At 31.3% G+C, this 27,989-nt stretch overlaps 1 protein-coding gene across 2 annotated transcripts in view; it reads left to right on the plus strand.

Annotated features, from left to right (window-relative positions):
- bru3 (CUGBP Elav-like family member bruno 3) overlaps window positions 1–27,989 on the plus strand; it is a 542,443-nt gene that overhangs the window by 254,721 nt on the left and 259,733 nt on the right. The gene's annotated exons all lie outside the window — the stretch shown is intronic.

Below are 27,989 nucleotides of genomic sequence, written 5' to 3' on the forward strand. Positions count from 1 at the left end.
GTATGCAGACTAACATTGTGACACGAGAATTTTATTTCAATGCTATAAAACTTTATGTCCATATTTTTAAAGACGCTATAATAAACTAACATCTAAAGTTTAACCATCACACGATTATCCCATAAACATTTAAATCAAATCCAATAACAACAAAACAATGAAGTATTCGTTACAACATCAAACCAAACACGTTAACGACGTCTAACTTTAAATATATTTGGAAATCGACACCGGTACCAAACAACAGATTTTAATTAACGAAAGCGATACTTATTTGCGACTTAATTACACCCGCTCGTTACATTGATTGGGATTGACAGTTGACAGTTGAAAGCTATTGTAAACGCGTAATGTATCGGTAGTATATTTTAATTGCCGAAGGATAGATTTCAGGGATCTGTGATCGTATGATTAAAGATAATAATCATCACTACATAGTAGGTATAAAACAAAGTCGCTTTCTCTGTCCTTATGTCCCTTTGTATGCTTAAATCTTTGAAACTACGTAATGGATTTTGATGCAGTTTTTTTTAATAGATAGAGTGATTCAAGAGGAAGGTTTTATTATATAATTTATTAGGTTTTAGACAAAGCGGGCGAAGCCCCGGGCGGAAGCTAGTAAAATATATATGTGAAAATTTACGTATCGAGAAAAGATAATATTATGATAGTCTCGCTCATATATAGGGATATTTTTATTTTTCACTTTAGAGCTAAAATGTAATGACTGTTATAACTTATAATTAGTATACTGTTATTAAAGGGATCTATAATGCGTATTTCAATATCTATCAAGGAATTTGCATTTTCATCCGAAAATGTTCGCAGAAAAATATTCTATCAACGTCTAGAATAACAATGTTTTAAAATTCAGTCGCATTATTCAGACAAAAAAATATAGCAGCCCTTTTTTATTTGGAACTTTATTACTTAATTTTGTATAAAAAGCAGATTGTCGAATCTATACTTAATATTTTAAAGCTGGAGAGTTTGTTTGTTTGAATGTCCTAATCTCAGGAACTACTGGTCCGATTTGAATAGCTCATTTATCGAGGAAGGCTATAAGGCTATAATATATTATCATGACGCAGGACCAACAGGAGCGGAGCTACGCGGGTGAAACCGCATAGCGAAGCTAGTTAATAAATATATATCTGCGATGATCCAGTTCTTTTTGCAATACATAAAAGTTTAGTAGTAAACAAAATGAAAACTTTTCTTTACTATAACTAACATATTTACACATTGCAACAAACAGACAATAACATTCTTACTATAATAAACGTATGCTATAAAATGCATACATTTCATTTACGAACATAGAAATAGAAAACTAAACCAAACACAGTTAGGGGAACACTCGAGCGAGAGTCACTTTTTACACAAATAAGGAAGGAAGGTCTTTTTACGGAACGAGGTAGTAAGAGCCGTAGAAATATAGAGAGAGTTCCGCACATAATATTTTTTGTCATCTTAATTTTATTTTGTTTTAAATATGATAGAGAACCGCTGAATGAATTTCGATGGACTTAAATTAACTATTTTATAGAATTATAAGTATAACAAAGATTTAGGTTCTAAAGCCATCTTAATACTATTATAAAGGCGAAAGTTTGTAAGTATGTATAGATGTATGGATGTATGGATGTTTGTTACTCTTTCACGTTAAAACTACTGAACCGATTACAATGAAATTTAGCACACATATAGAGGGTAACTTGGATTAACACATAGGATAGGTTTTATCCCGGAAATCCCACGGGAACGGGAACTATGCGGGTTTTCCTTTGAAAACGCGGGCGAAGCCGCGGGCGGAAATCTAGTAAATAATATTAATCAGATAAAACTCTCACTTCAATTCTTCTGCCTACTACTGATACAATAATTTTTTATCATAAGTATTTGTTATACCTCTGTATTATTTAAGCTTAAGATTAAAATATTATATTTTAATAATACAACCGCAACAAACATAATCGTACACCGTCAAAACACATTACCAAACTAACAAATACGTTTATCTGCGAATCCAGCGGATCTCCGAGTCGAGAGCTTTTATTAAGTTAGACCGGCCAACTTCAGACGGTGCACGTTGCACATTGCAGCATTCCTTACCTTTGCTAAGACGCAACATGCAATAGACGGAGCATTGTACTGCGCTCAAAGCGACAAACCAGACTTTCCGCTCTTCGAAATAATAACGTTATATAGGGTTGGCGGTTGTATTGTTATTATAATCATTATGTTAAAATCGTTCGGAAATGATAAAAAATATTGTAGACATGTAACTGAAAATTACTGTGTGTCGAACTGCTACTTATTATAATATTTTTATCAATATCATATGAATATTACCTATATTATAATATTATTATGAACAAAGTTCCAATAGTGAAAAATATACTTACATGCAATGTTACTTCTTTTTCTTCTTTTAATTTAATTTATAGTGATTATACACGTTTTTCCTATCACATGTTTTAATAGGAGATCCCTTACGAATTAAACTTAAAACACAGTCTATCAAAATACAATTAAATTGGTATTATTTGTACCTAAGAAAAGAGCTTAATATATTCCATGGATCATACTAGAAACTGTTATGTTAAGTGTAAGAAAAATATAAAAGATTTAAATTTAAAAATACCATTCTTAAATATTATACAGCACCAACCCTAGGGTTAAGTTGAATTTTTCGTATGGCGCAGTTGAAAAATTGCAAAAGAACTCTCTTTGTTAGGTACTCCGTTTTCTTTTCTAAGAGGCAGCGACTACTGATTTATTATACAACCTTATACGGAACGAAATCTTTAATTTTACCTTACATTTGCATCTATGTACTTTCTATATTATTTAATGAACAAATCGAGACGTTTAAAAATATGTATAAGTAGTAAGGTTTCATTAATATTACGTCCAATAATTGACTCATAAAACCGTCAAAATAAAAGACAAACAAAATGCTACACCAAATACTGCGTATAATAAATGTTAAAGTAAACTGATAGAACTACTTGAACTATTCAGATGAAATTTAGCAAAAAGATAGTTCATGAGCAAGAGATGTTATTGAAGAATTGTTATTTGCAACTGGATCAAAATAAGAAATGAAACAGCTGATTGTATATTATGTTATTTGGATGAATATAATATTAAATTTCTTACAAAATACAAATTACATTTATTTGCATTGCATACATACAACCTACCTAATCAAGTTATGTTATCTACACTTCTATACTATCTATACTAATAATATTTTAAAGAGGAAAGGTTTGTATGTATGTATGTATGGTTTTCACGCATAAACTACTGGACCGATTTTGATGAAATTTGCCGCAAATAATCTTTAGACCCTGAGAAAGAACATAGGCTACCATTTATTGCGAAATATGTACCACGGGCAAAGCCGGGGCGGACCGCTAGTGTAAACTAAATTACATAACAATGAAAACCAACGCCAGCTAATCGCGCAATAAACATTTTTTATTTTGATACGTACAGTTATTTACAGTTGTTACATTTTGAGTACCAAATCTCTTAGAATTTAATAGAAATTAATAATTTTTGTCGTTGTAAGAAATAAAAAATACTATAAACTGAAACAATATTTCTCGTAATAAAATCCAGTATAACAAAGTGTAGAAGCTAAACATTTGTTTGGGCTGTTGTAACAGAGTTTAATTAACGTCTGTGATCCGCTAAAAGGCAATTGTTTATAATCTGCGAGCCTGTTTACTCTGTACTGTACTAATATTTCACCCTGACTTCGTCCGCCCAAACGGCTTAATAACGGTTTATGCATCAGAAAATATATAAATATGTTAAACCGATGTGTTTAATTATTTTCAGTACTCACCTGGTCTTTAACCACTTGATCTTGCTGATGGAATTTGTTGGTGACTTATAAATGGCAAAATAAAACTAATAAATAAAAATCTGGTTAGGTACCTAGTTACATCGAAAATTATACACATAAAGAATCATACGGTAATTAAGTGTACAGTGTAATTACGAGTAGGTACAATAATTCCTCTAAATTTGGCTAATATAAATAGAGATTAGTTGCCCTATAGTAATTATAATAATTACTACGAAATTAGGAATCCATTCTTACTATATTACTCACTCAAATCACTCAACATCACTACATAGTATAAAACAAAGTCGCTTTCTCTGTCCCTATTTCCCTATGTCCCTTTGTATGCTTAAATCTTTAAAACTACGCAACGGATTTTGATGCCTTTTTTTAATAGATAGAGTGATTCAAGAGGAAGGTTTTAGTATATAATTTATTATGTTTTAGACAAAGCGGGCGAAGCCGCGGGCGGAAAGCTAGTTAATTTATAAATTAACTTTTTTAAAACATAACACAATACGATTCTGCGCACAAAATTCGTCCAAGTTGTCATAAATCAAAAAGCAATTATAAAATTAAATTTTAATTGATAAATGAGAAGATAAGCGCATTATCTGTAACCACACCTGCTTCTTCGAACTAATTACTGAAACTTCTTACAACTGACATACAGACGGCGGGAACTCAATTATTATTATGTATTTATTTTTCATTCTATAAAACTTACAGCTTTTGATTATGAAAACGTTATACTCATAATTCGTGATTAAAATGCAAAATAAAGATGTAATGATATTAAAATGAACAGTCAACATCTTCATATACGTTACTAGATGCTCCGCGTGGTTCAACCCCATGGCTCCTCTCCTGTTGGTCGTAGCGTGATGATATATAAGCCTATAGCCTTCCTCGATAAATGAGCTATCTAACACCGAAATAATTTTTCAAATCGGACCAGTAGTTCCCGAGATTAGCGCTCTCAAACAAACAAACAAACTCTTCAGCTTTATAATATTAGTATAAAATAATATATACGTTCCCACTGCTGGGACACATATATCCTATGAGGATAGATACCCTTATAGATACCCTTACAGATAGATACCTGTACCTATAGACATAAAATAGGGATAAATCTCTGTACGTAGGGCTATATAAAACTAAAATATGCTATTTTAAATATAAAGGATCTGAAGGAAAAATTGCAAAGAAAGTTTAGCACACAATAGGATAGTTGTAAAGATATTTATCATCTGTAGCTTGAAGCTTTTACAAGATTAATTTATGAAAATTATCGTCACTCTGATCCGTCTAATTTATCTAGTATTAAATGCGCTCCCAACTAATCCACTAAGGGCCGATTTTTCAATGCTTGGATAAAACTTATTCGTCGAATAATGTATAAAACTACCATTTTAAAAATGTATTCTAATTGCCAGTATTTGACAGTTTACGTGACATTTTAATATTATCGTGTAATACTTTATTCGACGGATAAGTTTTATCCAAGCATTGAAAAATCGGAACTAACACAAAATTATCATTTAATTCACAATAATAAACTAACAATATTACAGAATTACTCGACCCGTAAAATACGCCCGTATGTATCATAATCCAAACCACGTAAATCATAACTTTAAACATACAAATAAGAAGTTGGCAACAGCTTTCGGCGCTTCATTTGAATATATCACCCAGGTGTTGCTATATTCAATATAGGTACAGTATGATTTAGTCGTGTATTTGAATTAATTTACAATTTATTAACTAACTAGCTTACCGCCCGCGGCTTCGCCCGCTTTGTCTGAAACCTAATAAATTATATGCTGAAACCTTCCTCTTGAATCACTCTATCTATTAATAAAAACATCAAAATCCGTTGCGGATTTTTAAAGATTACTTAAAGCATACAAAGGGACATAGGGATAGAGAAAGCGACTTTGTTTTATATTATGTACCTATAGTGAAGATTATAATAATATGAAGAATACATAGGTATTATGTTGTGTGGAAGTCAAATAATTTCAAAGTATTTACGCATGATAGAGTTCCCAATATTATTAACTATTAAAATAAATAAAACAACTTCTTAACATATATGAGATGAATTACATTATTAAGACGAGGATTCAAATCACAAAGATCGTCATTAGATCATCATTCGTGGTAGAATAAATAATAACTCCTAAAGTTAGGTTATATCACACTTAGCAAATGTAAATGAATATTTGATTAACTTCGATAAAAGCCTTTATTCTTTTTTTTCTTTTTAGTTGAGAAATTTTGCATAGATACCCACGGCTCGCAAAAGCCTAGCCTAGATCTTGTCGCAGCTGTTGGTACTTGGTGGTGATGCAGAAATAAAAAATGTGTGCGTGTACAGACTAGTGTACACACGTAAGAAGTGAAACTTCTTTATGACCTTATTTTTCAAAAAATAATTTACTATATGCAACTTTACAGAAATACGTCGAATCACGCGTGGTTAGGGATAAGAAAAAGATGGCGCGTAACGGAAAAATGTTACACTAAATTTTTTCCAACCCCGATAAAGAAGTTTCACTTCAAAAAAGGCCAGTCGCGTAGATGAATAAATGGAGGCTTTATTGCGGATTTGATAATGAAAAAAGTACAGACAGAAACGTAGTATATTATATTAATAATTGTTTAGAAATTAACTTTTTGAATGGCACGTCGCTAACAGCAGCAGCATAATATACAGTACCTCACAAATAAAAATACTTGCTACAAACAGCACCGCATCCAAACACTTTTCTTACAATTTAAGAAGGATATGAATTGTAGGAGCTTAAAAATTGCCGGTTTAATTTAAAAGGCATTCTAATTAATTGATCTCAGGATTCGCGAGTCCCCCTCCTTCTCCCGCTCTTTAATTTAGAATTGTTAGCGCAAAGGGAATGCAATTTACGTAAAATAATTGTTTGATTTCAAATATTCTCACCCTTCTGGGGCTTAATTTGCTTTATGAAAAAAGACGGGTAAATAATTAAATACGATATGGGTAGACGTAATTGATGTAAGAGCTATTTATTTTGGATATAACTTTCTTCTCTTTGGTGGAGTATGGGATTATTTAGTTTAGTTTACATGATTGTTAGAGTTTTAAATGCAGACTTCTAGTCAGAAGTTTCGGATATACGAGATTACTGATAGTTGTTTCTATAAATTTTATTATTACTATTCATTTTCATTTTTTATGTTACGATTAATCATTCCTTTGAGTATTTATTTCATTGCATGTGTTTCATACTCGTATATTACAGGGTTTGTAAATACGAGGATTATAGTTAGCACAACAGAGTCGAAAATCGCTTTCATACAAATGTCAACATTAAATTCTCAACATAATGTGCCAAATAGAAGATTTATATACGCTTAAATGTAATAAACAGGTTTTAAAAACACTATTAACGCTTCAAACTTAACCTATACACTAGCAAGATACATTCTTATCTTTCGATAGAAGACCAGTTCAGATGGGACATATTCAAAGACTAGCTGCGCTCCGCGGTTTTACCCGCATGGCTCCGGTCCTGTTCGCCTTAGCGTGATTATATATAGCCTATAGCCTTCCTCAATAAATGGGCTATCTAACACCGAAAGAATTTTTCAAATTGGACCAGTAGTTCCTGAGATTAGCGTGTTCAAACAAACAAACAAACTCTTCAGCTTTATAATATTAGTATAGATATCCAAGATGCAGTTTCATACTTGATCGATCCTTAGCAATTTGTTTCAAGTCGCCTGGGCCCTGTCTCCACCTTATTCAAACTTGTAATTTGTTGTGAAATGCAATTATACAGGGTGCTCCGGGGTAATAGCTATGTACCGAAACAACTCGGGCGATAGGCACCTTGCTAATGAGCTGTTTTAATTGCCGATATGATGGGAGCAACTTTTTCTAAAGTTGAAGGGGCTATAAAGATATCATGGATTAATAGTAAAATTTACGTTATGGTTTTGTGGTCGATTTGCCTTAGTCTTATGGGAAATTAAAAAATAAATTGGTATAAAGCAAATGGCTATTGTAATGCAAATGAACAGGATCTTTTTTAAATTAGTAATATAACTAGATTAAACTCTACGTATAGTAATAGAAGCCTATAAACTTACCTAATGTGCTCATAAAGCAAACATTTCATTTAAAATTAAATGAATGTTATAGTTTAAATAATGCTTTGTATGTTTTACTAGAATAAAATTAATTGATTAAAGTTTAGGGATATTGATTAATTGTGCAAAATTGTTAATAACAAGACATTACGTATATTACCATTATAGTTTGTTATCACCCTAACTCTGTATGCGAATATAAAGCTTACCTTTGATAAAGTTATAAATCGCCAAGTTAAAACGAAACGTTCTCTGTGAATCTGAGATTATACGTTTTCTTTAAAAGTATATTTCTGCTTAATAAGAAAATATACTTTTTGAATATTACACAGAACTTATATTTCTTGTGACATAGTCTTATTACATGTCGACAGGCACTTTACAAAGAACATTGCTTCCAAAGATTGCATTTCTTTTTACGTAACTTTATAAAGATAACATTTTTAAGATAAAGAATAATGTATAATTTATTGATTGTTCGTTGTTCTTATCTGATAATTATTTTTGGTAAATTTGCATATTGAATGTACCTTAAAATAAAAAGGATCCCCAAAAAGTTTTCACGTCGCAATAAAATATAATTCTTAAACTTACTACACAGCTATAGCCTATACCTAATTCCCAATCATCATCATCTTCGTTATTTATTACAGTTTATTAAAACCAACTAAAAATACTTGCTAGTGACTGGAGAATATTTTAACTATCTAGTAATTATAATTTTTCCTTTTTATAAACATTTCAATATTATTTACCTTAAGATAACAACTCTACCAACATTTACAACATCAATAATAACCAACAAAAATTGGCAACAACTATAATCCCATAACACAACATAATTAGTATAAATGCTCTATATTAAACATAAATAAACAGCTAATACGATAATGGGGTTCCCGCCAAATTAAGCTTGTTATAATCTTGTATATTAATAGTAAACGACCCCATTGGAACTGAACATTTGGGCATACATGGAACTAGGTTGTGAATAAATTGTAACTTGTAACTTGCTGAGATTTAGTATGTTTGTATAATAATTATTATTGAGAATACGATAAGACTTTACGGTATTTGAAGTGAAACTTCTTTAGGCGCGTTGAGATTAGAATTTCAAGGTCGCGATTGACATACCGTCACGCCATGGAGTAAGGCAACGATGTTGGTGTGTTTGAATCTTGCCAAAGAGTTTCACTACTGACGCGTGTGCTTGGCATCACTTTTTATTTTATTTATAAGACGTTGCTTGCTACGATAATTATCTTCTTTATTCTTCTTGAAAAAAATATTAAAGATATTTACCATATTTTAAACAGAATATAAACACCATCAGGGCTTCTCTAATTTTCATATTCCACACTGAATGATAAAACATAGCCAATATAAACTATAATTACTATAGCTCGTATTCATTTCCGATGAATCCTGAATTGGAATGTGTAAATTGAATTTCAAAATTTAAACATAATTCATTTTTGCATTTTACATATCAATATTGGAAGCATTGTCTATTATCCAGAATTCCGACAAAGTAAATTTTAATTATGAAAGGGAAAATGAACAAAATTTATATGTTGACAATACGGTATTGTCTACGTGAAAAGTGTCTGGTTTCGTATGGTTAATATGGGAATGTGTATTTATTACGTATTGTTATTTAATTAATATGACAGTGACTTTTGTGGATAAGGTTTCATTGACAATAGTTGAACATGGAACTACACAGAATGTTAGATTAAGAGGTAATTAGGGTCTTTAAAATTATAATAGATCCTCTTTCTCTGTCTCAATATAATGTATACCATACCTAAAGTCTTATGCGATATTGAAATTATTTAATCAATTAATCAAATTAATGTTAAATAAAATAAAGGTTAACATTTTTTTAATATCACGTGTAAAAAATAATGGGTATGCATACGTGCGGGTATAAAAATAATTTTTAAATCATCTTTTTACCCAAATATTTAACCCACATAATATTAAATTATTAAGATACCATCAAACTTTAACTTAAAAACCAGGCCTCGAATCTTCAAGCACATCTTTCCCTTAAGCTAAATTCAATGGAATTAATTTCTTATTAAGCTTACAAACCTCATTTCTATTCTCAACGGTTATGTGACTTATAAAATTTAAAATCCATGTCGCGTGCAGAAGCTGATTTTAAATGGGATTTTTGTACTAAACCCGCAATGCACATCTTTATTAAATGGTGCACGATGTGACCGTAAGGACGTGTGCATATTGGATATTTGTGATCGTACAATTTAATCTTTGATTGTAAGATAAATCTTTCTTATGTGTACAGGAGTTTAGAAGGTCTAAGAATAAAATGATCATTTTATAATTTATAAATATAATATTTTAAATTTATCTCAAGTGTATTTTGCTTTAGTGTTAAAACTGCAGAAATGCTAATTAATTATTCAAACAAAAATATAATAAATAGATGAGTAGGTTATAAAATTGTAATGTTCAAAATTATTGGTCTTTTGATTGTATTCTATCTAGCTTTGGGATTGCTCTATGATATTTAATGCTATTGATTAGCATTTGGGTAGAGCTTTTAATATAATCTAATATACATATATTATAAAGGCGAAAGTTTTTAAGGATGTATGGATGTATGGATGTTTGTTACTCTTTCACGTAAAAACTACTGAACCGATTACAATGAAATTTAGCACACATATAGAGGGTAACTTGGATTAACACATAGGATAGTTTTTATCCCGGAAATCCCACGGGAACGGGAACAATGCGGGTTTTCCTTTGCAGACGCGGGCGAAGCCGTGGGCGGAAATCTAGTAGTGAATATTATTTACTACAAAAATCTAACCAAATATTGACATACCTGTATTGTTACACGAAAACAATGTAGCAGTATGTATCATCCTCTTGTGTATAAAGACCCATAATAATTTCTAACTATAAAATATAAATAAATAAATAATAAATTCACTGTGAACTTACCCTACTTAGTCCCAGCAGAAGTGCTAATTGAAACTAAAAGGATGGTTTAAGTAAAGTTGTTTAATGCACTTAATAGTTAAAAGCCACAGTACGTTAAGTACAATATGTTACATCAAGTGTGTGACCGATAATCGGATTAAGTTATTCATTTGAATAATTGCTTTTTTTAATTTTCTGAAAATTTCATTAACCACTTTTTTCGATCAAAAGTATTAATAAAAAGTATAAACTAATGCATTGCTGTTTACTTTTTATTAGTTAAATAAATCAAAACAGATTTTAAATTACCAATTAAGTATTTTTGGAACAAGTATTGCTAGACTGAATTATAAAAAAAAACAACACAAATTTTTTTTTAATTGTATGATAGAGAAGCGCTTGACCACGATCTCGCCTGATGGAAAGCTGTGATGTGGCCTAAGATGGGGCGCGCTTCCCTAGAAGGTACCTGTTCACTCTTTTCTTTAAGACTCTTTTCTTGGCTCCTTGGTTACAATTTCCTAACCATAATGTGTGTACATAACCTTGACTCCCTACTACTATGTACATTTTCATCTAACAAATGTCTTTCATATACAAAAAGCATCAAATACCAACCTATACTTTCCTCAACTAATGCGTAAAATAAAAATGCAATGCTACTTTACCTCAAAACGCATCCTCAAACTTAGATATCTCGCGACAAAATCAAATCACGACCAAATCAAACATCACACCACTTCATCAAGGTCCAAAATGAGAAGACGACCGCCGACATAATTAGGACCGAGTTACGTCAACGTCTGCGGCTGGTAGACGATTGCTTGTGGTCACGGTTGTGGTCGTCGATATATTGTTTTCCAAATGTGAATAGCAACATGAGAATTTAGTTAAGTGTAGAATAGGTGTAGGTTTATGTATTTTTTATCTATACTAATATTATAAAGCTGAAGAGTTTGTTTGTTTAAACGCACTAATATCAGAAACTACTGCTTCGATTTTAAAAATTATTTCGGTGTTTGATAGCCCATTCATCGAGGAAGGCATATTATAGGCTATATTATATTATCATCTCGCTAAGACCAACAGGAGCGGAGCACTGCTAGTAAAACCGCGGAGCGCAGCTAGTAAAATATAATTTAAGAAAATCGAATTGCACTGTTTAGGAATGTAGAGTAGGTGAATATTATTCAAATTGAGAGAAAATTCGTTTGCGTAGAATCAGAATATTGCTACGCAATAGAAGCAAGCGATGCAACTAAATACGAAGTCATTTAAAAGTAGTTTAAAAGATTTTTAATGTTTTATTTTTAAGATATCGTAATCGTTAAAGCAAGAACACTACTAAACAGATTTGCTTAAATTTTTTTAGATAGAGCTGCAACAAAAAAGCATTGACCTAAATAACAGACTAATTGAATTTTTTTATAGACCTTGTACAAATCAATTAAGGAATAACAGGGTTTATTTTTTTACCAAGTTAAAAGAAGTGAGTAAATAAAGACGTGTGGCACTCGGGGACTGCCGCGGTAAAGCTATCGCATAGCATGCCTTCCGAGCCTGTCGGAGTGGGGAGCGTGAGGTTTTTTCGTTATGGAATTTCTCGATTCGGTCCCCGCGCTCAAGGCCCGCGATAGAAGCTATGCAATAGCTTAAAAAAGTAAAGTAAGCAATGAATACACATATTGTCGCGGATAACTCGGATTGGCTATTCTCTCCAATATTTCTCAAAACCGGCTATTCAGTAAACGATACATCAAAATAGAACAGATACACACGTCTCTTTCCAATACATCAGTCCCCCCCTCCCCCCATTTACATGGAAATGCATAGCTTTGAGACACGTTTGTCCTTACAAGATGCATTACCTTATTAAAGTATTCTGGAGAACTTCAGATGTATTCGATTGGTCTTTTGATGGTAACGTTGTGTAAATAAATTTAAAAAATGTCTCCTTATAATTGTCAACCATCGTTTTTTTGTACCATGAACTATAAAATATCTATTAAGTATTTTATTAAACTAGATTGTATTTAATAATTATTGTATTTTTAACTATAACGAATTTATTCCGATTGATGTTGAAACCTTGTGTTATTGCTATAGGTATTTATTTTACTAATATAAAATATATTATTAGTAATTGATAGGCAAATATTTAAAATACCATCTATATCTTTGATTCAAAAATCAAGCCACTACGGGGAAACCTCTAAACAACACACCTGTCATATTCGATTTGAATGATATTGATATTACGTATTTTGAAAATCGCATCTGCCACAAGTCCCTCTGGGAATTACCTCCCTTTTATCTTTACGTGGTGCGCCGTCAAAAGGCGTCTTAGCAATTGTATAATATCGGAATCCGATTAAAGGCAGATAGATATATAATGTTCCCAGTGCCTGAAAGGCTGTTTAATCCTCACCTTTGAAATCTTTCTAGAAAAACATTTCAAAGGAAGGAAACATCAACTATTTATTACATAAAACCTTTTTAAAACGCTCTGCAGAATAAATTGTGTCTTAAAATGTAAAACGGTCTTTTAAGGAGGTACTTAAGTCCTATTTGTGCTGTTCTTAAAGGAACTTGTTATAGCGATGATATATAAATATTTTATGTTGTTTTACAATGTCATGCAGACTGTATAAACTTTGGAATTTTATATACTACTAGCGGTCCGCCCCGGCTTCGCCCGTGGTACATATGAAAAATAGATGTTGGCCGATTCTCAGACTTACCCGATATGCACAGAAAATTTCATGAGAATCGGTCCACCCGTTTCGGAGGAGTATGCAGACTAACATTGTGACACGAGAATTTTATATATAAGATAAGATAACTCTGATCTTTAAAATTATTATAAACGTAGTCCAAATTGTTATAATTTGGCCTTCAAAAATGCATGTAAGAGATTTATTGAATAGAAATAATTCATTTATTACAAAGATCTTTATGGAATAAAATACGATTTTTATAATATCTATTAAGCGTGTTATGAATAAAGAAGCGTCTATGAAGATTTTCAATTTAATTTCATTTGATTCAAATTGAATTTTAATTTATAATTTTTTGTTACAGGTAAGAATCATAACAGAATGCTTCAAAAATTCATCAATAGAGCTAAGTATTATATGTTAAAATCATCAAATAAATGGATATTGATATTAATTATTTCTGTATGTGACTTTTTCCAGTTATTCAATTAAGAAAGATCATTTCTACGATGTTTTTAATAATATGAACGCGCGACATTCACGGAACGTACAACAATACAATTAGGTACATTAATAATTCTTACCATACCCATATCTACAGCCTATGAAGTCTTATTGTTCGCCACATACACATATGATTTCTGAAAACGAACGACGTCTCTATTCAATCATTCCATTCCTATGGATAGATCTGACATGGAGAGATCAGAGGCAGTTCCAACAACTTTGCTTGCTCCCAGCACATTAATAAGTCAGTAACAAAGACGAAACAGCTGACAAATCCTATACAACTTGAAACCCTTTAATTTAATGAGCTCTAAAACTCAGGCCCTCGAACAAAAGGAAGGCCTTAGCATCTTCATTAAGGCCCTTTCTTTGCCCTTTAAGGCTATATTTACGACGCGTGGAGTTGATTGATGGATATTTAACTGAAATATTTAATTATATACGAGTTACTATTGTTATACAGATTTTAAATGCTTTGTTCTGTTTTTAGATTGTACTAGATTTCCGCCCGCGGCTTCGCCCGCGTTTGCAAAGGAAAACCCGCATAGTTCCTGTTCCCGTGGGATTTCCGGGATAAAACCTATCCTATGTGTTAATCCAAGTTACCCTCTATATGTGTGCAAAATTTCATTGTAATCGGTTCAGTAGTTTTTACGTGAAAGAGTAACAAACATCCATATATCCATACATCCATACTTACAAACTTTCGCCTTTATAATAGTATATTAAGATTAAAATAGCTACATTGAATTGACATATTACACATACAAGCCGAATGTGGCACGCCGCGCCGACTTGGGCACTGTAATTTTTTTTCCACCCATAAATTTCAAAGGTTTACAGTTGTTATCTTTTTTCGTCGTCTATTAATAATTGGTTTAAATACTTTAATTATGCAATAAAGTTTTCTATTTTCAAAATTTTCCGCATCCTGAAATTTTTCTATGCATTTGAGTGACCCCAATGTAAAGCCAGGTTTTACCATGATGTCTTCTAACAGTATTATTTCTCGCGTGCGAAAGTGATGGCGCTATACGACCTATATAGCGCTGTCCTATTCCCACACTGGAAATAATACTGCTATTGTACAGGGGCAGGTCAGCTTATAGTTGAAAAGCAATAAAACACTGATGATATATCAATCTAATCAACATAATGTGAGGGTGGGTCGTTTTATTATCCAAATGACAATCGGAGTGATTAATTTATTTACCTTACTGGTGGTGTTGGCATTAAATTTAAACGAATGCTTTGTTTGATACAAACATAGATGCAGTTTGATGAATGTAAAATTACTTTCAATCTTCGACTATGAGGTTAAAAGCACAAAGAACCTGGTTTTAGAGCTTATTTATGTTAAAGGCTTGGGCGTGACATAATCTATTCGTCAGTCAAAAATACATTCATACTTTTTGTTAAAATAACAACACATCTAATATACAAACCTTCTCAATTATTTAATATCTATAAACAAATTCATATTCCTCCATACTATAAATAGACCAATACATAAAAACAGAATGTCTATTCAAGTCTATGCGTATTAAAAAGCTTATCACCAGACGCTGCCAATGCGAGTTTTAAATCAAAACGTCCATTAGTAGAAAACAAATCGTTCCCACTGCATTAGTAATGAAAAGTCGCACCTTTAATTTATCGTGCCGCCACACACGACACTTCAATAAAATTAACCGTGATGAATGGAAAAATTGTCTGCGGCCATCATCAATCATAAAACTTTGTTTGCCAACTATGAGTTTATAGGATGCGATTCGGTTCCGACGCGATATCGTGTCGGAATGTGGAGGTAATATAATGACGGGGAAATGAATGGGTAATTTGGATATTCAAATCTTTTCAATTACAGTTAAAATAACAATAATATGAATGAAAGAAAGAAAGATCATTTATTACAATTAAAACAAGACAATACAATTTATTACAACATTTATAGAATCTGTTGTGACATGATAACATACGCAGAGTCGTGATAGTACAAAAATTTTATTTTATTTTTAATAAAACATTAGATAACACTATTGTTGTAATCGTAAGAAGAATTCATCCATGTTTTATAAGTACTCCACCTACCTATCAGCAATCGATAAGTTTCGTCTATTCTTTTTACAGATAATAAATTATATAAATTCATCAGTTTCAATTAGAAGAAAAAATCGCGTTACTATGCCCCCAAAATACTTTCGCAAATTTTCCATCATTAGCACAAAAATGTTGTTGAAAAAACCTTTTAATTCGAAGAACCGTTAATTAACAGGATAAATAGTAAAAATAAAACATTTTCGTCGTCTAATGTAAACAAGATTTCGGTAATGACAGTATTGTTAGAAGTTTTTAATCATCCCCGTTGACGTTTCTAAATTAGGAACCCTTACGCAGTTACATTTTTTTCTAATTACTTAACAATTATCCCATTCTATAACATTTAAATCATTAAAAGTATTGTTTGACAATTGATGAATTTTAAAAGGGTATTTCCTTGTTAGATTTTACCTCCGTTTCTTAGAAACGTAAAGAAGGGTTGAAGTTGAATGACAATTAAAGATTTAAGATGTAATTATTTTTTATGAATGTGTTTTGTAAAATGATCAACTAAGGGCCGATTTTTCAATGCTTGGATAAAACTTATCCGTCCAATAAAGTATTACACGATAATATTAAAATGTCACGTAAACTGTCAAATACGGACAATTAGAATACGTTTTTAAAATGGTAGTTTTATACATTATTCGACGAATAAGTTTTATCCAAGCAATGAAAAATCGGCCCATAGTAATTTAATGCACAGCTTTGAACGGAAAGCCGTATTAAAGTTTAGGTCTCATTTACCCATAGAGTTGAATTTTGGATATTGATTCAGTTAATTGCATAAACTATATCCTACTCCATATTACAAGCTAAAATTGCTGAATTGGAAATTATTTCGATTAATTATTAATTTTTAAAGCTATTGTTTGTGAAGACCTAGAGTCTGTAGGTAAATTTATTTTTTAATCCTCAGATGCTACAAACTTTATAAAGTTTTAACGTGATATTGTAAGAAGAAATATACTTGGACTACTTATACATTTTCTATAATCAACTCTGTTATTAATTTCTAATCCATACTAATATTATAAATGCGAAAGTAACTCTATCTGTCTGTCTGTTACTCAATCACGCCTAAACTACTGAACCAATTTGCAAAAATGGTTCAGTAGTTTAGGCGAAATTTGGTATGGAGATATTTTGATACCCGAGAAAGGACATAGGCTACCTTTTATTGCGAAATATGTACCACGGGCGAAGCCGGGGCGGACCACTAGTTAATAATATTGAATCAAGTGAATTTGTATTAACATTGTGTATGCAATCTTTCCATTTTAAGAATATTCTTCAACTGTATATGGATTTGGCGGCTCCTAATCATCGTTCGAAAAGTCAAACAAATTCTATGTATTATTTCATATGATATGAAATCATTCTTAGCCATACTAACATGAATATTTACGCCCAAATTACTACTACTAAGTTTCTATATCAATGTAATAGATCCAACTTCACACACACACACACATTCCTGAATAACTGTAAATGCTCATTTGAAACAAAATTCCCTCCAATTAACAACATTATTTGAACATTTAACGGTTTTAGAATGACAACGCAATCCATTCGAGCCAAAGGAACTATACTGAATTCACAAAACAAAGTAAATGTCCACATACGATCGTCTATACTCTATACCGCATCCGCTCATAAAAATGTAAAATTAATTTTAAATTCAGTGAGATGTGCGCAACTTTCAAATAATTGAGACTGCATGAATGTTGAAAACTGTATGCTTTTATTTTCCCACTTTTGTATGGTCCTTTGAGTCCATTTGCTGAGTACAGTTGGTGTATTTTTAATGGCTTATTAGTTTTGTAGAATCATGGTCTCATATATAATCAGACGGTCAATATCAAAATATTTACAAGACTTTTTAAAATAATTTAAAATATAAGAGATTATTTTTCCGACCCAAATATCGACCAATAGAATTGCACCATTCGACGTCACGTGGTACAACCTACATGGTATTATACTGATAATTTTTTGAAAATTTTCTCTGGTCGTTGACGTCAAACTGACAGGTTCAATTCAATTGTGAAATTATAGGCCGACATTTGGGACGGAAAAATAATCTCCCGAATACCACACGAGCTTCAAAATTATCTGGCATTTCCCTCAAGGTTCCCTGCAAACAAATAAAGTCGTCAAGTTTTTCAGGAAAAATCACTCGCGCTTCGCGCTCGTGTTTTTTTAACCTTGACTAAAAACTTGACTCCTTCATTTGTTTGCAACGAACCTATCGGAAAATACCCGATAATTTTGAAGCTCTTGTGGTATTATAAGTGAAAAATACACAGTTGAAAGATTAGTACAGTACACACAGTTACACTAAAATCTATATAATTTATGTAATATTAAACTTTAATTTATTTTTTGATAACAATTTTTGTATTCACTTCTAGTCCTCGTTTGCATGTCAATTAAATTCTTTGAATTTAGGTTACTCCATTAAAAATATCTTTAACTAGCTTACCGACGGCGGCTTCGCCCGCTCTGTCTAAAATCCAATAAATTATATTATACTTAAACCTTCCTCTCGAATCACTCTATCTATTAAAAACCGCATCAAAATCCGTTGCGTAATTTTAAAGATTTAAGCATACAAAGGGACATAGAGGCAGAGAAAGTGACTTTGCTTTATACTATGTAGTGATGTATACACGGGTAGATTAAACAGTAGAGTGAACTAGCATACTACTCTACCAGTTCTCAATACTCTACCAGTTTTAGTAAGGTGACTGTCGTACTGCCACGGTGCTAACCACTCTACTCTACCAAATTTTAGTACTCTACTCTACCAATGGTGTCTATATTAGTATAGTAAGTAGGATAGTTAGTACTCTACCGCTCTACTCTACCGTTTACTCTACCCATGTACAGCGGCCATACCTAACTCATATTACGAACTGCAATATGTTCAATTGTTAATATTTGAATTATTCGATCATAATTAGAAATAGTTAATTTTATCATTACCGTAATTAAGTTTATATCACTATAAAATAAATTCTAAACGGTACATAATTAGTGTTCTCTCTAGTTTATTGAATACAACATTCAAATCAATATTTAATATAAAATTTATTAGATTATTCCTATCAAATCGGGCCATTTGATTTTATATTAGCATCATTGTGAACAACGTATTTGTGTTTAAATTTTAATTGTAATTTATTTGCCTTATTATTACGTTTTAGGAATTTATAATGTAGTAAATATTAAACATTCGATGTGTGTTGTATCATAAAATACATTTTATAGGTTCTTATGTAGATTATTATGTTTCTAAGTATATTTTTTTTGAGTGCGTTTTGCGTGAAATTTGTACTTGTATGTTATAATTTATACAATGATATAAGAATTTCATATTTAAGAGATGTCTTAATATTTCGTTTTTCTTTATTATCAGTAAATTTGCATGCGTTTTAATCGCGCGTATTTGAAATGCTTCTAATCCTTCTGTATTTATTTTGTTATGCTCTACAAATGTACAATATACATGGTTCAAGTATTACCTAACATCTTTCTAAGTATCCATTTCCGCTGATACCAAACCTTTTTTTTATAAAAATGCTTCTTTATAAAGTTTAAATAATACCTAATTTAAAGTTTAAAGTGATAATAGAGCACACAATTCCTCAAAGGCTCATAAGCAAATTGGTCAAAATAAAACTCACTGGAATAAACCGCCTTCGCCTGCTAATTATGCAATGCGTTTCATAATTTCCCATAGGGATACTGTTCACTGTTTTAATCATATACGCAACTAAAGGAGATTGCATCCAAACAAATAGTGCACTGGTTTCAACCGGTCCATGGTGTAATTTACTGGTGAATTTGTTCTTCGTATTTGAATTTAGCAGTTTGTTTTTCGCAATTTGCTCGAATTGATATAGGACTTTGCATTAAATTGTTTGTTGGATTTAGAGTAATGTGTTTATCTTGCGCGATTGTCTTGAAAACTTCGATCTGCTGCTTGCTATTGGAATAATCGTTTTTGACGTGTTTGGAGGGAACACTGTTTTAATTTTGAGTGTTTGGAATGGAAGACAGTTTTTATTTAGATGTGTTGTTTTTTATATTTTTAAACTAGCTTTCCGCCCGCGGCTTCGCCCGCTTTGTCTAAAACATAATAAATTATATACTAAAACTTTCCTCTTGAATCACTCTATCTATTAAAAAAAACCGCATCAAAATCCGTTGCGTAGTTTTAAAGATTTAAGCATACATAGGGACATAGGGACAGAGAAAGTGATTTTGTTTTATACTATGTAGTGCTTGTGCGAAAATGTTTCATAATTATTTTACGCTTTTAGTTGTTGGAGTTTTAACGTAAAAATTGATACGTGTTAAATCAGTTTACATTGTATTTAATTAAAAAAACGAGATTACCTAAAAATATGGAAGGATGTAAAATCGATAAAGGACATCATTAACTGACTATACACTCGACAACTGATTATGCTCTACACTTCATTTCAACTTAATTCTAAACTTTCATAACTTTAAAACATGAACACATTTAACAAAAATGTTTTCAAAATATCTATAACCACTAAAGAAGTCAAACATCGCACAGATCAATCGTCAAATCAGAATATAGATGACAAAATCATATTCTGAACCCGGTCTCAATATCAAAATTAACGAATCTATACTAGCTGCTGTACAGACACGTCCCGTAATACCGTTATGAATATTAATGTCCACTTTATTTGCTTATTTATTAGTTCTAAAGCCAATAATAGCTTGTCACGCCTCGTCCTGTCGCTTCGATTTTTTTCAAGCATGTTTATCATTCTTAAGATTGTCGACTTGAGAATTTATAGAATGTCGCTGTGTTTTTAATATTCGAGCTATGTTGATGTTGCTGTTTTTGTCGCGTAGTACCTACGTTAGAAATGTTAAAGATATTTTGTAAGTGTTTATTTAAAATTGTAAATACAAAACTTAATTCCATAATTAAATCAGTAAAATAATTATTATAATAATATACCTACAAATATACTACGAAAAACTGTACATGATTATTTTTATAATGTTATTTGTTAAATATGAGAAAAATCTAATATTTCGAATAATAAGAACAATGGCAAACTATCATTATAAAACCACATTTGCTTCAAATATGTTAATAATATTATATTGCTTACCACTTAGATCATACCAAAACAACATAGTCCATGCAACTTCAAAACGAACGAAGCTCTGCACTTTCCCTCAACACTCGAAGTAAATACCTACAACTCTATCCAAAATTCCCTTAACACAGGATTCTTGCTAAAATATATCTCTTTTATTTTCAATATACCCCTTTCAAGAAACTAAAAATATAAAGAAATGTCGAGCCTGCAACGTGGGGTCGTGGTTCATCCATCTTTGTTACATTTCTCGGAAGCTGTGAATAAAAATATATGCCCTTTAGTTTTATCTAGGGTCAGATAGCAACTTTATAATGTCATGTATAAATATTTTGTTAGTTTGACCCTGTTATACTTGAAATTTTGCTCGTGTTATATACCCTTATATTATATACCCTTATATAACCTTCAAAAAACTCTTTATGATAGTATTTCGGACAAAATATACTTAGGCAGTTGATAAAAAAGATCTTTAAACATACTCTACCTACCAATATATTTAAATCAGGTCGCTATTTCGCGGTTGAACAAAAAATCATACTAATCTTCCGCATATTGTGGTATATTTTTGTAAGCGAATTGTTTTTAGCTTAGAAAACATAGTATCTTCTCTAGTTTGTGGATTATTTTAGTTGTTTATCAGCTGACTGCATATGCTTACATCTATATTACCATAATCTAAGCTTACACTTTAGCTTGTAATACTTAAGTATATAAGAAACTAGCTGCGCTCCGCGGTTTCACCCGCGTGGCTTCGCTCCTGTTGGTCTTAGCGTGATTATAATAATATACAGGGTGTCCCACTATTGGTATACTAAGCGCGAAGGGACTTGTAGTTATGCATACACTGAACACGTAAAAAATACTTAAACAACAAAATTACGCCAAAGTTTTTTGCTTAATTTTTCCTTAAAATCCATGTTTTCGTCTCTAGCTTCGCGCAGCCGGTTTAATGCTAAAATTTCTCAAAATATGTACATAACGAAATTGTATCATTATTATTCTTACTAAACTGAAAATCTTCAAATTTTCCTGTATTTTTATTAATAGCAGAAATAAAATGCATGTATTACATACCCTGTATTACGTACTCATTTTACCTTAAATAACTGATATAAAATAAACATATTAATCAGATAATTAATAACAAATCCATACAAAAATAGAAATATTAAAGTACGTTTCTAATAGCTTATTTGAAATACTAATTTACAAAAGTTTTAATAAGATAAATTCTCAGCTCGCAGGTCGCCAAAACCGACTGTAGAAGTTCATTCGAAAATTGACTGCACGTAATCGCTAAAGATGCAGTTTCTTTTATCCGTAGTTTGTGTGTGGTACAAGTTTGGGGATATAGCGATTGTATTTATTAATTTACGGTAATTTTGTTACAAAAAGTAATTGTTTTTTTCTGCTTTACGTAGTATTTCTTCTTCTTTTTAGTGTTGAGTTAATGCAACAAGGATGAGTATTGAGTATAATAAAATATATGAAAAATATTTTATGACTAATTTATCACGAGCATTTTGGGTCTTGTTTTTTTGCGTACAAAATAACAACTCTATATTATAAAAAAGCGTTGGTATGGAACATAATCAAGATTGTAATAGTGAGCTTTTTAATTAAAAAAAAAAAAATTGTTCGGAATTTTCCAATACCTATTGCAAACATTGAGATAATATTAATATGGAGACGACACCGCCTACATCACTTATGTTCCACTCAACATACGTCATGTGACGTATGTTGAGCGGTATTTTTAATGGTTTTAAAGTGAAACGCATCAAACATGCCTTCGTGTGTGTTGCGATATTGCACAAATAATACAAATAATACGGAAAAGTGCAAAGGAATAACTTTCATCGTTAAGTACCTAACTAGATAATAATTTTTAAAACTTAGTTAGAGCAAAAAAATGGCGCACAGATTTTGTTCGTGGTGTCTCCTCCATACATAGTAATATTATCTCAATGATTGCAAACAATTTTTGATTTTATACTAAAATTTACATAATAACAATACTATTAACTTTTAGCCACATCGCCTCTGCTTACAATTCACACCTACATATAAGGTTGTATTAAGAAATGGGGAAACTAAGCAGAATAGTACCTACTAAAGACTAAAAACTTTGTTTTGCATGAGTTCGCCCGTTGTTCAGTTATTTTAAAACTAGTCGAGTCTTGATAGTATTAACCGTTTATCTTATTTGTTTATTTGTTAAAACTAGAAAGTTATATGTAGATATATTTCTTGTAAAATAATGTAATAGAAATATTTTGATATCCTACATCAAATTTTTTTTGGATGATACGATGGATGTTTGTTTCTCTTTCACGCAAAACCTACTAGACTTATTTTGACGATTGGGAGTATTATAGCATATCAGGATAACACATAATATGCTATAGAAATACTTGGTTTTGCTATGATATTGTCAATGTGTTTTACAATTAAAATACAATAATTTACCATGCTATGTATATCCATACCTACAACTTTAATAATGTTTATTCAAATTGAACAAAAGAACTACATAATAATATGTGCTTCATTTAAATAGATCGTATCTCACAAATATACAAAAAAATGACTCAATGATAAATCAATATTTGCAGGATTATAAAAATAGGAATGTAAAGATTATAATCTAGAGCACAGACAAACTTAATATAAACATTATATTTATAAACACAAGTTAAATACGGCTTTTAAATACTTCATCAAATATCTATTTAATCTAAAACAATGGACCTTTAATTATTTAGTCTAATAAACGTTTCGAATTAAAATGAATTCTCATTACGCAATAATATATAAGATGGTACTCGCACGTTTAATTAGATTACGCCTATAAAATATACGTCAAAGAATTTTAATAAATCAAAACTTATTCAGGCTCGAAGTTGGAGTCAAATTAGAATCAAACAAAGTGCCTCCTTTAACTTTCACGTTATAATATTGAGAATGAGAAACATAAGATACATTTGGATTTTGATGAGTTAGAAGGGTTTGTTTGTGTATGTATGGGTGGATAATAATTAATTATAGAAAAACTAGCTTTCCGCCCGTGGCTTCGCCCGCGTTTTCAAAGAAAAACCCGTTCCCGTAGGATTTCCGGGGTAAAACCTATCCTATGTCCTTTCTCGGGTATCAAAATATCTCTATACCGAATTTCATGCAAATTGGTTCCGTAGTTAAGGCGTGATTGAGTAACAGACAGACAGACAGAGTTACTTTCGCATTTATAATATTAGTATGGATAGTAGCATCATTGCTACGTTATTTGATTTGTCACTAAGGGCTGGTTTTTCAATCCTTGGTTAAAACTTATTCGTCGAATAATGTATAAAACTATCATTTTAAAAACGTATTCTAATTGCCCGTATTTGACAGTTTACGTGACATTTTTGTATTATCGTGTAATACTTTATTCATTATTGGATGGATAAGTTTAAACCAAACATTGAATAATCGGCCCTTAAAAGAATAAAGTGTTAAAAACTTTATATACAGTATGTATTGTCATATATTTTTGTACTGTAGGACCTTGTGTCTTAAAATATAATAATGGACGGACTGCAGCTGTTGTTCTTTATTAAATTAAAAATCTTGTATCTTTAATCTCTGCGTGTTGGATGTACATAATATGCATAATACCTATGCATATACATAATAAAAGATACAATTAGGTCGTGGGTTGGTTATTTTTTCTATCTAATGTAAGAGAACATAATATTAAACTAACAAATCTCGATATCAAAGCGCTCAAATTTTCTTAACATCTTCCTAAAGCCACCTACACACTGCACGACGTACGCTAAACACTCCCCGTAGTGTACACGCACCCTAAACCAGCACGCACCAAACATAAATTCGTTACAACTGATTAGGAACTTTCTGTCGGCTTGTCATCGCAACTCTTCCACCTTGACGTGAAATTTTTTCTTTGTTACATTCGTTTGTTAAGGATCGGAGTTCATGAGTTCCTCGCCTCGTACGTGACCAGAATACCCACCATAATATTCATCGCTTTAAAGCGGTGGAGCGAACGGGATACAGTTACGCATCGGAAAGGGACAGCGCTTTCAGCGATTTCGTGACCTCTCAGCGGCTTCAGAAATATGGACGTAATAAATCCCTTTGGCATATAAAACACTAAACGTTCTCAAAATTGTCCCGGCAGTGTCTTAAATTTTGTAAGGGACTCTTAATAAGCTTCCGCTCATTTTGGACGCATAATTCATTATTTTTTTATGAAAGGAAGGAAATATTTCTTAAGATAAAATCATTCTTAAATTACTGTACGGATTATAAATTAGCGTGGATATCTAATATTAATTTTAAACGATACCATTTATGATCATTCGCAACAATGGTAAGGATTAACCTTAACTATAGTTATATTAATAAGTACCTCCAACATTTTTACAATGCATTTTCACATTTTTATGTTGGCACTGCAACTGAATGCTGGTTTTTTTTTCTTAGAATGATTCGAGTAATTTTATTATTTAATTTTTAACTGACCTCCATACAGAAATTCATAAACAAAAATTTAACACAGCCATCAAAATCACAAATGACCGCTATTAAACGCTATCTTCCCGAAAGTAAAATCCAAATGCATAAAGAACTTGAAACGTCCGATATTATCTAATTGAAGCTGAGAACGACATTAAAGCCTAGGTAACGATCGGAAAGGCTTTCGAGTGTAAGATATTTAAATTCCTCCAACAATGAATGGGTGAAATTGTGAGGTAATGGCAGACGTTAATTAAACTAAGTTTTGGATTGAAGGGTATTGCAAAAATCGCAAGTGGTGTACATTTTGGATATTTAAAATAATACAAATTATGATTTTTTTTATATTTTTAGGGTTCTGACCCACAAAAGGAAAGAACGGAACCCTAATAGGATCACTTTTTTAGTCTGTGTTTCTGTCTGTCAAGACGGACATCTTCGAGACGTAATTAAAACCAGAGTCATTCAAGTATATTTTAAAGGCATGGTTTAACTTTAGTACAGATGTTTAAACTTGTCCTTATCTGTTGTCCTTGTCTATGGTTTAAAGCTAAAACATGTTTTATAAGATGGAACATGTTTATCTGCATACAATCTACTTAAAAGAATAAATTGCTATTTAGCAATAAAGCCGCCAATTGCTTGTGATATTATCCTGGTATTGTAAAATTAAAAATTTTGTGCAATAAAGAATATTATATATATAACAATAACTGACTAAAATTGTCTTAACACATCCCCTTTTAATTACAAGAAAATGACGATGAATAATGACACATCCAGTATATCTAAGGGCCGATTTTTCAATACTTGGATAAAACTTATCCGTCCAATAAAGTATTACACGATAATATTAAAATGTCACGTAAACTGTCAAATACGGGCATTTAGAATACGTTTTTAAAATGGTAGTTTTATACATTATTCGACGAATAAGTTTTAACCAAGCATTGAAAAATCAGCCCTAAATATGATATACATTATACATAATGGATGTATGATTGGACACCCGGACGAACCACGCATACAAATGAGTTAGATTCACACTATTTCCTCTTTCATAACTTTTACATGACGAAGTTAGTGAGCTTTTAATAATGTTAGGATTTTTTATTTATTCGCAAATTAGAAATAATTTATCTTATCAGGAAAACAAAATTAACAGGATCTGTTTGAAAAAATCATTAGTATTTTCCATGTAGAGCACTTTATTAAAAAAATCCAGGTACAGTTATATTTATAAAATTATTAAGTTTTGAACATAATATTTACAAACTCAAACTCAAACATTTATTTATTCAACTAGCTGTGCCCGCGACTTCGTCCGCGTGGAATAGTGACTGCATAGTAGTTACTACTTAACACACAATTATTGAGTAAACACGTCTTGAAACACGTACTAATCATATACAACTAAATTATAAGTACATACTTACACATGATTATAAAGTTAAGAAATAAAATAAATAATAACACAAAAGAACTGTTAGTAAAATTTTTTACTAAACTGAGCTATAAAACTTAGGTACAGAAGAGTTCAAAATTTCCAGGATGTGGTTATTCACCCGCTCCCATATTCCTTCTACTTTCACAGACGTTCAACTTTTCCCTTTCACCCCTAGTAAATGGCAGAACCGATTTTGATCTAAACCATGTCTAATCATACCTATATATTATGTACATGTCATATCCTTTCGTTTGGTACTCCATTTGGATTATTTATCCCCACTATCACCCCTAAGGTGCCCTAGATATGTAATAAACAGATTAACCAATTTTGACTAAAAAAAAAACATGACTAATTGTAATTCACACGTCATTTGATATGCCGCTTGATTATATTATTTGACCACATTCGATTATTCATTCCCACTTTTACCGCTATAAATCAATAAATGGATGAACCGATTTTGATTAAATATGCCTCATCATACTTCTCACGTCAGGTCATGCCCTTTCATTTGATATGCCACTTGGGTATATTATTTGACAACTTTTATACCCATATCCAATAAATGGATGAACCAATTTTGATAA

This window comes from Colias eurytheme, chromosome 4, assembly GCF_061535395.1.
Source record: "Colias eurytheme isolate Ceu_HAF_F1 chromosome 4, ilColEury1 Martin Lab GWU primary, whole genome shotgun sequence".
Taxonomy (NCBI): domain Eukaryota; kingdom Metazoa; phylum Arthropoda; class Insecta; order Lepidoptera; family Pieridae; genus Colias; species Colias eurytheme.